The 14,625-nt window shown below is 42.7% G+C and overlaps 4 non-coding genes across 4 annotated transcripts; 1 reads left to right on the forward strand and 3 right to left on the reverse strand.

Annotated features, from left to right (window-relative positions):
• Positions 1–1,281: 1,281 nt before the first annotated feature.
• On the reverse strand, positions 1,282–1,352 carry trnag-gcc (transfer RNA glycine (anticodon GCC)). The gene has a single exon. It is a non-coding gene; the product is annotated as a tRNA-Gly (tRNA).
• Positions 1,353–5,735: 4,383 nt separating this feature from the next.
• LOC138229469 (U4 spliceosomal RNA) lies at positions 5,736–5,877 on the reverse strand. Its single transcript, XR_011185880.1, has one exon. It is a non-coding gene; the product is annotated as a U4 spliceosomal RNA (small nuclear RNA).
• A 2,220-nt stretch (positions 5,878–8,097) lies between these two features.
• On the forward strand, positions 8,098–8,169 carry trnag-ucc (transfer RNA glycine (anticodon UCC)). Its single transcript has one exon. It is a non-coding gene; the product is annotated as a tRNA-Gly (tRNA).
• Positions 8,170–13,379: 5,210 nt separating this feature from the next.
• On the reverse strand, positions 13,380–13,452 carry trnar-acg (transfer RNA arginine (anticodon ACG)). Its single transcript has one exon. It is a non-coding gene; the product is annotated as a tRNA-Arg (tRNA).
• Between the last annotated feature and the right edge of the window lie 1,173 nt (positions 13,453–14,625).

The following is a 14,625-nucleotide window of genomic DNA, read 5'->3' on the forward strand; positions in this document are numbered from 1 at the left end:
GGCATAGAGCAGTGAAGCAGTGAAGTAGTGCAAAACACTGGATCATTATATTATTAGAATCTATTCTACTTAAATTATTACATTATACTCAATTTGAGTTCATTTTAAAAAGTAAAAGGTAATGAAAGGAATGCATTTTCATAAGAAAGATAATACCGATATGCATGTGATAATCTTCCTTATATCATGTAGTGCGTCATTTGGACACTTGGTGGGCTTGAAATACAAAGAAAATCATGTTCTATGGTACAAGATAAATACAAAACTTAATGTTTTATTTTAATTAGATTTGTTTATAAAGCATAAGCAATCATTTATTACATTAATATATGTGAAAATAACATTTTAGCATCATATGTTTAGTATATTTAGTCCCTAATGCCGAAAGAAATGATCATTTGTTTAACATGCACGGGTCTGTCTCAAAGGATGCAGTACTCCTGAAGGGTCTCAAACCCTACATTTCGGATGCCTAGCTGTATCCCTCACATGTGGCACCTCAGAATGACTTCTAACCTTACCTGTGGTGTATTCAGTCCCTATTGCTCAATGCACGGTGTACATACTGCATACATGTGTCTTGAGAATGAGGAATGGGCCCCTGAGACAGTCATTTGCCTGTTTCACAAACAGGGACCTGGACCTAGACCTGGCCCGTACAGGGCTCAAACCCGCGACCTTGGCGTTATTAGCACCACGCTCTAACCAACTGAGCTAACCGGCCTCACGACAGTGCTCCTCTCTGTGCTGCAAAAAATCAAACTCAGGGAATTTCTTTTGTCCTCCTTTGAATAGAAAGCCGTGTAATTCAGTGTACGGGCTTTCTCGTGCAGTTTCATGGTTCTTGTAACCCAAATCCTACACTGGCCTGAAGTGCCCCCCCATTTCACAGCATTTTTCAGCTGATTTAAAATGTACCTAAAGGAGAAGCATTATTGAAGACCATCAATTACCAAGAGCTTTTGTCAAAGGTTTTGGTGGTCATTTTGAATGACCACAGAGCGCTGTGACCTCGGTTTTACATCTCATCCAAAATTCAGCGCCCTTTTACAACACAGCGTCTCCGTCACTATACTGGGGCATTGGGACCCGCACAGACCTCAGGGTGAGCGCCCCCCCGCCGGCACCATTAACACCGCTTCCAGCTGGAAGCTTTGTTTTTCCCTGTAGCTCATCCTCATCCAGGTACTGACCTGGCTCACACCTGCTTAGCTTCAGTGGGTTTTCAGTTGCGAGTTCCAAGGGGATGCAAGTGATGGAGCCGCTCGCTGCAAAAGCCACTGCATTGGCCGGGAATCGAACCCGAGCCTCCCGCGTGGCAGGCGAGAATTCTACCACTGAACCACCAATGCTCAGTGCCTGGGCCTTCAAAAAAGACGCTTTTTTGGTGCTCTGTGCAAAACGCGTCGACATCTGCTTCCAGCTGCAAAATGCCATTTGCGGACGCTGAAGAACTTATTTCCAAGGCAGCGGGTACAAGCGATTGGGCGTTTTAAAACCACCAGGAACAGCAAAGAGGCGCGCTTCTTTGCTTGTGCCGAAACACACCGACTGAAGGCGGACAACGTAGTCGGCAGGTTTGGAACCTGTGCGGGGAGACCCCGATGGATTTCTAGTCCATCGCCTTAACCACTCGGCCACGACTACAGCAAGCCCCGCCGCCGCTGCGTTCTTGCTACAATCTTACCTGGATCGCGAGGCGCCGGCGGAAGCCTATTTCAAAGTCGTTCTCCGTTTCAAAAAAACATTTCCAAAATACAAGCCTTGCAGACAGACACGCCTCAGAGGACTTAAGGGTGGCTTCATGTCGGAATGATAAAGTCTCCCCGTCCGGACATGAAAATGCCACTTTGTTACACACAAAAAAAGAATCAACAACAGAGAAATGCCCACAAGCATTTGAAAAGCCGCACCACGTCGCACTTGAAATAGCTCTTACATTAGTGGTAGACACAGGAATCGCCTTTTTATTTACGCTCTTACCAACGCGATGGAAAGCAAAACAAAGCAAAGCAGAGCAAAACAAAACGAACAAACGAAAACCCTCAAGTCCCGCACTTGCATATAACGCTGTTACGTGACCAAGCGGTATTGTACGTCATCCTAGCACTGCACCCCGGGTCGTACGGAATATGGGAACGAGCACACGCCACGAATCGTCTCGAATCACTCCCTACAGCTGTAAGGCGCCTTGAAGCGTGCACCCCCAACATTCTTCTTTGCGCATCTGTGAAAGGTAAACTCTTGAGCAAACTCTGAACCAGCTCTAAGGAAACTAATCCGATTAGACGTTACTTTGACTCATCCTTTAAGGGACCCTTGTTAATTGGAGAAATCAATGATTTCGAATGAATTCTGTATGCGTTAAAAGACAGCTATACACAGAAAACATGCAGGACACTGCTCATGATGTTTCCCGAGCCGAAACACAGTGCGTTTTTCCAAGCCATTTGACAAAGCCCGCCCACTGAAAACTGCAGCAGATCGTGTAAAGGCGTTCAACTTTGTAACTACTGCACGCACAGGAAGCAGAATAAATTCCTCTTTTCAAACTGTCAAAGGTTTGCTGCAGGACATCGCACAATCTCTTTTGAACGGGGACAAACGATTTCTTATGGGGCGCAGTAAGTACAGACGTTTATAAAGCTCCACTCATGCCGACGATGCAGCATGAAGAAGCGCAACCTAACGTTTGACAGACAAAAGCCGGGCGCCGCTACGAGCAATATGAAATCAAACTGACAGCACACGGCGTTTCGCGCTGACTCAAAAGTGATCTCGACAGACGATGTTCTCTGCATAACGCTGAAAGAGCTAAAGAGCGTTTCTGTTGAGATGTAACCCATTGGGCAAAAGACGTATAATATACGTCCATTAAACGCATATCTTAGACGTCTAAATGTGGTCTACAATTCGTCTAGAATGAAATTCTAATATACGTCTAAAGTTAAACGTCAATTATACGTCTATATTTAGACGTTCATTATACATAAATGGTTGGAGTTCTATTATACGGATAAATTTAGAGGACTATTATACATATATGGTTGGAGTTCCGGATAACTTTAGAGGTCTATTATACGTATATGGTTAGAGGTCTATTATACGTATAACTTTAGAGGTCTATTATACGTATATGGTTAGAGGTCTATTATACGGATAACATTAGAGGTCTATTATACGTATATGGGTAGAGGTCTATTATACATCAAAGATAGATTTTATAGGTGTAGAAACAAGTAAAACAAGCCAATGATTAGGTTTAGAAATGTATTCTGAAAATACACATTCACACCTGAAACATATGTATTTCAAATTATACATTGTATACAATCAATCAACAATCAACATATGGGCAATAATCATAAAAACACAACTAGTCTTAAACTTCAGCTACAAATTCTGGTAACATGGCAATATACAGTATAGTAATGACAAACACAAAACTAATTACATTAACACACTAACTCAAAACCACATTTTGATTCAAATATACATTTTAAAATGTACAACTTCTATATTTCCAAGAAAAAAATATTACATAAAATATAAAATATTACAATGGAAGTTAAGACGATTTTTGTCCACTATTTGCAAACCCTGTCTAATTGTCCTAACAGTTAGAACCAAAAACCTATTATTTTCAGAGTCCAGATCTCTTGGCCCCCTGCCTTGCATATGCATTCTTCAAGTAACACATTGCGTGCTCCTTTATTTCTTTTTCTGTTGATGTAGGGTGGGACTTCAGCACCGCAGCTAGGAGAAAATTATATAATATTACTTCCCAAATAAATGATGATTAATATCTTCTTTAGTATAATCTAAAAAATGAACGGTTTACTAAGCTCAAAGCTGAAATAAATGTATAGAATTTGGCTTGCATCATAGCAGTTGAGCAATAAAGTCTGTCCTAATTAAAGAGTACCCAAAGTTTGAAAGTACAACATAGAATAAGAATAAGAGAAACGGCAAAACAATTTTGTGTCATCTTCCCCATTCACACTATATTATGTGCCATTTTTTTGCTTATTCACATACTATTTTAATCAAAATAATATTAAGAAAGATCTGTATGTATTCAGATAGTATTATTATTGTTCATACTTACTCGTCAAAAGAGGATTGCTGAGATATTTTCGGATATACTTCTACGTTTGAAAAACGTGTCCAAAATGGTGACCAACGAATACTAGCAATGCATTGTGGTATATAACCGGAAAATATGCTGGGTTCGATATTTTCTCAACGTATGCGTTTATTAATGTTGTCGATATTATGGTTGAAATTTAACATTGATAATACATCGCTGCTATGAGCTGATGTGCAATTTTAACGCATGCAATAAGTAAGGATCGGTCACTGTTGTATGGTATTATATATAATGACATTATGGAATAGGATGGGGACAGGCCTGGCATCACGGGGGGAGGGGGGAATGTCGCCCCTTCAGTTTTGGGCAAAAAGTTTTACCTAACTTAATTTGCACCCTAAAAAAATAGTTGTACTTTGTCAATGGTCAGACAACACTAAATGACACGAACAGTCACTCAGTCTGTTTGATGGGCAGGAGGGCTATCCGTCCAGGAACTGCACATATTATTGAGTGTCAACATTACGATCCTGTTTGCTCAGGTGGACCGATTCCTTGCAGTAGTTTATCATTATACTTAAAATCGTTATATAACTAGGACTAGTTATAGCAGTCTGTGCTTTCTGTTGGTTTTACAACATTTTTTTCTTAACGATTCAGAACGTCCATGTAGCTGCAAAAATGAACGCTTATGGTACTTTTCGCTCCAGGCAATACAAACCTTGAGAGTGACGAAAAATGTGAAACTGAACTTCATCGCAAATACCAGATTGCTAGTCGTTATCTTCTATCATGAAGCACTAATCAATGGCATAGCTGCGAGATTTCATTTGGGTAGCTGCACCGTACAGCTCCGTTTCAACCGAAATATCACTCCCCCCTCAGAATTTCAGACGCCCCCCTACAGATTTTTCCTCGGGCACCGCGCACTGATGGGGGACTTTTGTCAAGAAAATAAAAATAGAAACTCTATAGGCACTCAAACATTTTACTGTTTTTTTTCAGGCAGGTGGCAAGACCCCCTCAGCAAAACCCTTGTATGCCAAGCTGTGGGCATTGATTCGGCGAAATTACGGCTATACGTATATATACGTCGCCTCGACGTATAATCAACGTCGAATTGCAACCGTAAAATCGACGACATGAATAAACGCATATATAACGTCGAAAAAACATCTAACACAGTGCCTGAGGCTTTTTACTGTATGTATCGTGTGTGCCGCAATTAGGAGTATACGGCACTCTGCACAGTGTACGAAGTAAATTATTTTCGCAGTAATTAATTTATTATATTTACTATATTTATTATACACGTGTAAATTATTTGCTGCGAAAATAATTTACTTCGTACACTGTGCAGAGTGCCGTATACTCCTAGTTGCGGCACACACGATACATACAGTAAAAAGCCTCAGGCACTGTGTTAGATGTGTTTTCGACGTTATATATGCGTTTGTTAATGTCGTCAATTTTACGGTTGCAATTCGACGTTGATTATACTTCGAGGCGACGTATATATACGTATAGCCGTAATTTCACCGTAAATATACGTATATTCGACGAATCAATGCCCACTGGGAACAAGCTCGCTTCTTTCTACCATGATGTCACCATGACCAAATCTGTCTTTAAACACCTTGCTCAGTCTCTAACGAGACTGTCAAAAATTGCTTTCGCCGATTGTATTGCAAACCGGCGGAAGCGGGGTATTGGGAAAAGTTTTCAACTAGCAATAATCACGCCTCGGCTAACCCTCACAGGCTACGATACTGCCACTGCGCAAAGCTGACGGTTGCCAGGCAACCGCGGGGATCCTATGGAAATCGTTATCAATCGTCTCATGGCATGTCGTTGCTGTAACGCTTCATATTTGTCGTCTTCTTCTAGCTTGAGGTTTTGAAGAATTTCATGACAGACAAGGGCTCCGTTGGGAACAAAGAAACCCGTTGATTCTTTTCAGCAGCAGAAATACAACCCTTTAAATACAAGATGACAGAACAATGACGAAGGGCATGCCGGGAGGAACTCATGCACTACAGAGGAAAGGGGGCGGGCACGTACAGTTCACATTCAAGCCACAAGTACTCTTCTCGGATGTTGCACAAACAAATCCTAACGTCTTGAAAGCATTGCGGCATGTTTGTGTCCCACTTCCCGTGGCTGCAGGACAACTGACATGAACGGACAAACACAATCTGTGGCGTTTAGCGTGACATAGTCTTGCAGGCATCGTGCTGTCTCACTGCAATACTATACCGCTGGAGGAAACAGTCCATCTGGCCATGAAACTCATTTGAACATCTAGCTACAGCAACTAACAATATCATGATTTATTCAGGATGTGTGGAATCAGCACGTCCCGGAGACAGCTTCCGAAATCGTGAGCATTCTCTGGTGGTAGGGGCGTTCAAGATGGCGCTCAGGTGGGAGGTAAAGTTTAGTGGTTGAGGATTTTTTTTGAGTTTTTCATGACCTGAATGTTAATTTTTGCTTTTTTTGACTACAGAAAAATAAAGACTTAACACTACTTGTTTAAACTTATAATTGAAAGAAAAAAAAACGATTTTTTTTAGGTTTAAGAATTTCGATATGAGTAACACTGGGAAAAGAAAAGAGAGTGCTGGGTCTTCGAAGGAGAAGTCTAAGAAACCTCAATCGTATATGTATAGCACTACAAGAAAATTGATGGCAACTAAAGGGAAAAGTGAAGCAGCTGGAGGGGACGTGGAAAGAGTGCTTGAGATGCGCTCAAGTGAGACTCAGCTGCCAGAGGAAGAGCCGGAGTCCCTGCCCAGCACACCTGTGAAAACCCCGGCAGCCAAGAGAGGAAGGGGCGAGCTGACGCTGGAGGAGCTCCAGACCAACATCTTCAACATGATGGCACAGATCATGGGTGAGCTGAAGGAAATGATTTGATCTAATACAGTCGCAATCGAAAGTCTTAAAAAGTCCATGGACTGTGTGTTTAAAGAGGTTGAAGACTTAAAGAGTGAAGTAAAAGTTCTTAAACAAGTAAATACCAAACAAGAAAAGCATATTAAAGAACTTGAATTGAAAGTGAACGATGTAGATAGATACCGTCGATGATGGAATTTAAAATTATTTGGAGTTAAAGAGGAACGTGATAAGGACCTTGTTGCAACAGTGAAGGGTATCTGTAAAAGGACCCTGCCGGACCAGGAGGACGTAATATCGGCCTTTGACTTTGTTCACAGGCTCGGGAGAGCGAACATGTCTGAGCAAGTGCGCCCCAGATCGATTATAATACAGTTCACCAAGAGGACGGCGAGGGACATGCTGTGGCGAGCGGCGAGGGGGAATGAGTATTTGAATGGGAACAAACTGAGGTTTGCAGAGGACCTGTCTGCCGCGGACAGGAGCACCAGGAACCAGCTGTGGCCCCAGGTTGAAGCTGCCAGAAGAGAGGGGAGGAGAGCCTACTTTGTGGGAGCGAGGGCCTTTGTGGACGGGAAGGAGATTTGCTCCCAGTGACTGCTCAGTTAATGATTATGTTTGGTTATATTTGTTATACCAGTATATACTAGTGTTTCTTTAGTGTTAGTTTGGAATGGTGTAGTTAAGTGTTAAGGACTGTTATAGTTCTGGTTCTTTGAAAAACTCAATAGTTTAGACAGTCTTAGAGTTAGTTATTTGCTTTTGTGTATGTCTTTTTCATGAATGCCAGAGGTACTCGAAATGTTGTTAAAAGAAAAACTGTGTGCTGAGTTTTATTTTTTACAGGAAACGCATGCATGTTGAAACTAAAGTTTATAAATAATTGAGAAATATTAAAGCAAGGAAAATATGATACGTGTAAAATATACAATTTGATCACATAATTACTTAATTACCTCTGGTAGTTAAATGCTTTTTTCTGCTGCGTTTTTTTTCTCTTGTACATGACTCCGATCCTCTTGTTGTATTTGTATTTGTAAATTCTATGTTTAATAAAAAAAAAATTAAAAAAAGCATTCTCTGGTGGTGTCCTGCAGGCTTCCTGTGGGTGTGCGTTGGTGGTATAGTGGTGAGCATAGCTGCCTTCCAAGCAGTTGACCCGGGTTCGATTCCCGGCCAACGCAGTGGCGAATGTTTTCAAATGCTGTCATGAGCCTTGGATTGTGACTAGCAAAGCGAAGCCTTTAGAAAGAGCTAAAGCACTGAAAAACGGAATTGAGGGAGAATCTTACAGGGGATTCTGAGCGGTGTCTGCATACACGCAGTCCGATACGGGTGCTGAAAGCTTGAGCTACTCTCAATGTCATGCTGGCTTTCCCCGGAGTAAATCTGTTACATTGAAAGAATGCTTCTCGCAGGTTCAAAAAGGGACCCTTGTTAATTGGAGAAATCAATGATTTCGAATGAATTCTGTATGCGTTAAAAGACAGCTATACACAGAAAACATGCAGGACACTGCTCATGATGCTTCCCGAGCCGAAACACAGTGCGTTTTTCCAAGCCATCTGACAAAGCCCGCCCACTGAAAACTGCAGCAAATCGTGTAAAGACGTTCAACTTTGTAACTACTGCACGCACAGGAAGCAGAATAAATTCCTCTTTTCAAACTGTCAAAGGTTTGCTTTGCGAACACTGCAGGACATCGCACAATGTCTTTTGAACGGGGACAAACGATTTCTTATGGGGCACAGTAAGTACAGACGTTTAAAAAGCTCCACTCATGCCGACGATGCAGCATGAAGAAGCGCAACCTAACGTTTGCATTCCTAGCAAATTCCTTTTATTTTTTGATAAATAAAGACAGTCTTGTTTAACAAACAACACACACAGCATTTTACATTGTCAATTCAATTCAAATCAATGTATTTCTATATAGCGCCTTTCACAACAAGGTTGTCCCAAGGCACTTAACAATGCAAGTTGTTAAGAGCCTTGTGTCTAATATGCCGCCTAGGTTACGTGCTGTCTCTTTGAGGCAAATGTTTAAATCCTCTGAGTTAAGTGCTGAAGTTATAGTAGTCCTATCAGTATTGTTGCTTCCGATCAACAGATCCTCATTTTTCTCAGAGTTGAGTAACAAAAAGTTTTCACACATCCAAGTATTTCCTTCCTTAATGCATTTAACTAAACTGATAATAGAAGAGTTGTCGTTTGGTGTAAACAAAATGTTTATTTGAGTGTCATCAGCATATGAATGAAAGTTCATATTATTTTTTCATATTATCCTACCTAGCAGCAGCATGTAGAGAGAGAGAGCAATATTGGTCCCAGCACTGATCTTCTGGTACCCCAAATTGAACTGGTGACATTGATGAAGCAGTACAATTATTAGATATTTGAACATAATGAAAACGATGAGTAAAATGTGAAGTAAACCACTGAAGGACGGTTCCAGATAAGCCAACCTCAAACTCAAGCCTGTGTAACAAAACAGAGAGGTCAACCGTGTCAAAGGCAGCTCTAAGATCTAGAAGCACAAGCACTGTTGCATTCCCCACATCAGTAGCTAAGAGAATATCATTTACGACTCTCGTTAATGCAGTTTCAGAAACCAGACTGAAATTTCTCAAGTATATTATTTGAATCCAGATACGATTGACGTTGGGCAACAACTATTCTCCCAAGACTTTTAGATTGAAATGGGACCTTTGAGACAGGCCTGTAGTTGTTAAGAACTTGTGGATCCAAATTTGACTTCTTAAGGAGCGGTCTAACAACCGCTACCTTAAATTGATCAGGTACAACGCCTGACGCAAGCGATGCATTCATCATACTAATTATAGGTCCTGCCAGTCCTTCGAGGGAATCTTTGACTAGCTGAGTGGGGATGGGATCTAGCGAACAGGTGGTTGACTTTGTCTTATGTCTGTGTTTATGAGTCCACCATAAGAAGAAATCTGAACAGGAGTGGTGATCATGCGAGGTCACCATGGAGGAAACCACTGCTCTCCCCCCAAAAAAAACCACCACTGCCCCTCTCAAGTTTGCTAAAGACCACATGGATGTTCCACAGCAACTCCTGGAACAATGTTCTGTGGACAGACGTGACAAAAGTTGAACTTGTTGGTAAATGTGCACAGCCTTATGTTTGGAGATAACAAAACACTGCATACCAACTCCAAAACCTCATCCCACCTGGGAAGCATGGCGGAGGCTGTACGGCTTGCAATCATCGAGGGACCGATGAATTCCAAGATGTATCAGGAAAATCTACAGCAGAATGTCAGGGTGTCTGCCTGTGATCTAAAACTCGAAAGACGCTGGGTCATGCAGCATGACAAAAACAAAGGAGTACATCAACAACAGAGTGGCTGAAACAGAAGAAATTCCGTATTTTGGGATGGCCAAGTAAGAGTCCTGACCCCAATCCCATTGAAGTACTGTGGCGTGATCTGAAGCAGGCCGTTCAGCGCAAGACATCCCAAAAATATACATGACTGAAACAGTTTTTCATAGAGGAATAGGCCAAAATACCTCCTAACCGCTGCTCAGGTCTGACCAGCCGCTACAGAAAGTAGGGGTTGAGGTTTTTGTCATAAAGGAGGTTCCACTAGCTCCTTAATATAAGGGTTCACGTACTTTTTCCATCAATGACCTTGATTGTTTAAACCATTTGGTCAATAAAGAAACAGCAATGTCAAATGTTGGGCGTGTGTTGTTTGTGAAATCAGACTCTCTTTATTAATAATTATGACTTAGATAAAGATAAGATCACATGTTAGGAGCCATTCATGCAGAAATCCACATCATTCCGAAGGGCTGTTTACAAAAGTTTTTCTCCCAACTGTATGTGAGAGAAAAGCAGAGACGCTCACTGAGTAAGGTGGGGTTGTAGCTTTGCAAATCACAAGGACATTTGTACGCTCAAAATGGGACAGGAGCACCCCAGATGGGACTCAAACCCACAATCCCTGGCTTAGAAGGCCAGTGTCTTAGCCATTAGGCCACTGGGGCACACTGGGGAAAGTTAGGCAGCAGAAGGTTTACTGTGACCTGAGAAGGACTGGCATCCAATCACGGTGGTACACACACACACGCTCTCACTCATCTGAGCTACACGGCTACCAAGATGATCTCAGGTGCGCCGAGCTGGTACGGAACATATTGAACTGATCGACGGCGAATTGTCTCTCAGACAGGCTTTTCACCTCTGAGCTCCCTGACTGACAGTGATCAGCTAGGTAGTGAAACAGTCAGCTGCTTCTAAGCCTTAAACAGCTGCATCGCGGTGCTTCCACAGAGAGATGATTTGAAAGCCAAACATCGCCCATTGGGAACACCTTACGATCACTAGTTTAAGAGACTCTTAAGGTCTTGCAGAGGTGCCTGTCTAATAGCATGCGCTTTGCAAGCTATAGGTGTTTAGGCTGAGGCAGAATGCCTGTTAACAAAATGTTTTTCTAAAGGGGCCTCGCACTCTTTTCCAAGCAATGGTCACCATCCCCACCGAGTGTCACAATGTAGTCATGTCCTAGGACGTCACCTGTTAGTCTCCATTTGTCTGCCACCAACACTTTAGGTTACGGGGTCACAACCGCACCCCGGAGACCAGAGGAGCCGTTGGCGTTCTGGCGGCGCAGATTGGGCTGAAGGTGGGGCGCTTGAATCTCGCTGTTGGAGGCCGTCTGAAACTGACCCAAGCCTTTCCCTTGAATTAAATGTAAATAAGAAATGAACCCCAGATGCACATGGAATTAATCACGTGTTTCCTTTGAGCCGTTTCAGAGACTGCTCCAGAGTTTACCTTGCACAGATGCGCAAAGATTAATGATGGGGGTGCACGCTTCCAGGCGTCTTACAACTGTAGGGACTGATTAGAGACAATTCGTAGCTTGTGCTCATTTCCCTCTATTCCCCGTGTTGCAGTGGTAGGATGACGTAAATTCCTGCTTCGACACTTAACGGGATTATAATCAAGTGCAGGAGCTGAGGGCTTTAGTTTTGTTTCGTTTTCCATGGCGTTCGTAAGCGCGCAAATCAAAGGCAATTCCTGCGTCTAACACGAATGTAAATGCTTTTGAAAGTGCAGTGTGGTGCAGCTTGTAAAATCCTTGTCCACATTTTTGGTTTGTTGATGTTTTTTCTGTCTGCCAAAGTTGCATTTTGACATCCGGACTGGGGGACTTTACCATTTGAACGTGAAGCCAGCCTTAAACCCTCTGAGGCGTGTCTGTCTGCCGGCACGAATCTTGTGAAAGGTATTTTTTTTTAACGAAGACCAACTTTAAAAAGGTTTCCGCAGCCACCTCGCAGTCCGTGTTTGATTATAGGAGGAATGCGGCGGCATTGAGCTCGCATTTGTCGTGCTCGAGTGGTTAAGGTGATGGGCTCGAAATGCGTTGGGGCTTCCCCGCGCAGGTTCGAAACCTGCCGACTCCGGCGTCTGCCGCACGTCGCCTTGTGCCTGCGCGGCAGAGGCGAAGTGCCGCTTCTCCTTTCCTGGTACTATAACAACGCGAAATCGTTTGGACCCGCTGCCGTGGAAATCAATTCTTCAGATAACCACGCATTTTGCGTTCGCACCTCTGGTGCTCTACTTATGCCTTTGAAAACCTAATGAATAAAGCTGAAAGAACCGACACGATATGTAGGTGCTGGTAAAGCACGCAGTAAAGAACTGTTAACAGCAAGGGTTTCAGTGGGTTAACTGAGGAGAAGGCGTGATCGCTAATTGTTGACTTTTTATTTGGTGTTAGAAACACTCTTACTGTGCATGACGTGCAACAAATGTAGCCACAGAAATTGCATCACGCTTTCATGTATGCTATTGCAGACACCAACGTTGCCTAGATAGAAAACCGAAATAGCCGTGGGTTTGCTTGCTGGTCTGAAGGATCTCTCTTCGAATCTCTATCATTTGTCAATGAAAGTAAAAGGCGCTGCAATCTCATACGTTCAGAATCAAACCCGCAGCTGTTGTTCGACTTTATTTCTTGACTAATTACAACTGAGTGTCGCATGAGCAGTTACGTAAACTTGTCTGGTATATTTGAACACAAATGCCGTTCTTCAATTAAAACTAACAGTACATTGTCAGGGACATTCAGTTCTATACAAACAAGAGACAGACAAGAGAATATTTCTACCGTTCATGTGGACTACGTGTTGACTTACTGATCGGAATAATTGAAAGGTTCGGGCTCATAGCCGATGCAGTGCGTGCTAATTAGAACAGCAACGCTGAGCTCTCAGCACCGTACTGAGCCCAGGTGTTTTTCTAAAGCTGTCAGGTGCAGTTCATTTACATGAAGGAAATCTCTTACTGGGTACGATTACAATGCAGTAAGTAGCACAGACTACTTAGGGAGTAGCCCGATGCGTTTAAAAAACGACCCGAGCCAGGCAGGAGTCGAACCTGCAATCTCCTGATCCGTAGTCAGACGCGTTATCCATTGCGCCACTGGCCCTGGTGTGACACTGCAGGACTGTAACCCAGTGAGATCAGCACTGCAACTAGTAAAATATTACCCCCGGTCCATTCTTTTCCAAAAGTGAGAAACACCTGTTTTCTACATCTTGTCTGTTTTAAAACCATATCTCTTTAAACCAAACCAAGAGTTTGTCTTTTGCACTGATATTCTGATTCATTTCGATTTCAAAGAAAAAAAAAACATTATCTTCCAAAGCATCATAAAATTGTCCATTCTTCCAGACTCTACTTCTCTCTTGTAGTAGTACAGCAGACCTTTCCAGGTGAGCAGATCACAGAGTCCGAAATATGCTTCCTCCATCAAGCAAAGTACCTGAACATGACTCTGTCTTCATAAAAGCGCCCCTGTAATAAAGAAATTAAATCCGAAATCAAGAGGGCAGTTGCCTACTGAAGTTCAAGAAGTCATCAATTTTAACCTAGCAACACATTAAAGGCTGCATCTATACAAGTACGATTCTAGAAATGCTCACCAGATTACGTTTTAAGAAGGAACTGCGCCTCAGGTTCCGCCGAGATCTTAACTTGGATGGCAGGATTCAGAGTCCAGAGTGTGGACTGATGGCGCACGGAGGGTCCACATACTGTGGATCCCTCAGTTTTCTTCCGCGTGTTTAAACCGCCAGCGTGTGACTCCCCTGTCCCCGTGACCTCATTGCTCTGCTCTCTCCTCTGTGCAGCCGAGCCCGATTCACGGTAAAGTGAAAAAAAAGATGCCCTCAACGTGGGATTTACTCTGGATCGAGGATAGATGTCACCTTTTTATCGTTGAACAGGATGTATGTGATGTGGCGACTAGGTTCAATTTTGTATCCTCTTTAAAAGATTAAGGACTGGGGTGAGCGTGATTTACCACCCTTTCAGCTAAGATCCCGACATGAGCACCGTTTAAGCTGCATAGACTCGGTCGTTTAACTCTTCTCCATTAGCAGGGTTAAGGTTAAGGAAAAAAAACATTGCTGACTTCTTTTTTTTTGCCAGCCGCTAGCGCTGATTAGCAATGTTTGTATTTCATGTTTTGCAAATTCCATCAATTTTAAGAAAAACAAGTCGCGTTAAAGACAGGAAATGAATACTTGCATTTAATTAAGTCTAGCCGTAGGCGGTTGTCTGTAAGGACCAGTTCTGTTCGAGAAGACAGAACAAAGAA

Source organism: Lepisosteus oculatus, unplaced genomic scaffold (assembly GCF_040954835.1).
Source record: "Lepisosteus oculatus isolate fLepOcu1 unplaced genomic scaffold, fLepOcu1.hap2 HAP2_SCAFFOLD_45, whole genome shotgun sequence".
NCBI classification, from domain to species: Eukaryota; Metazoa; Chordata; class Actinopteri; order Semionotiformes; family Lepisosteidae; genus Lepisosteus; species Lepisosteus oculatus.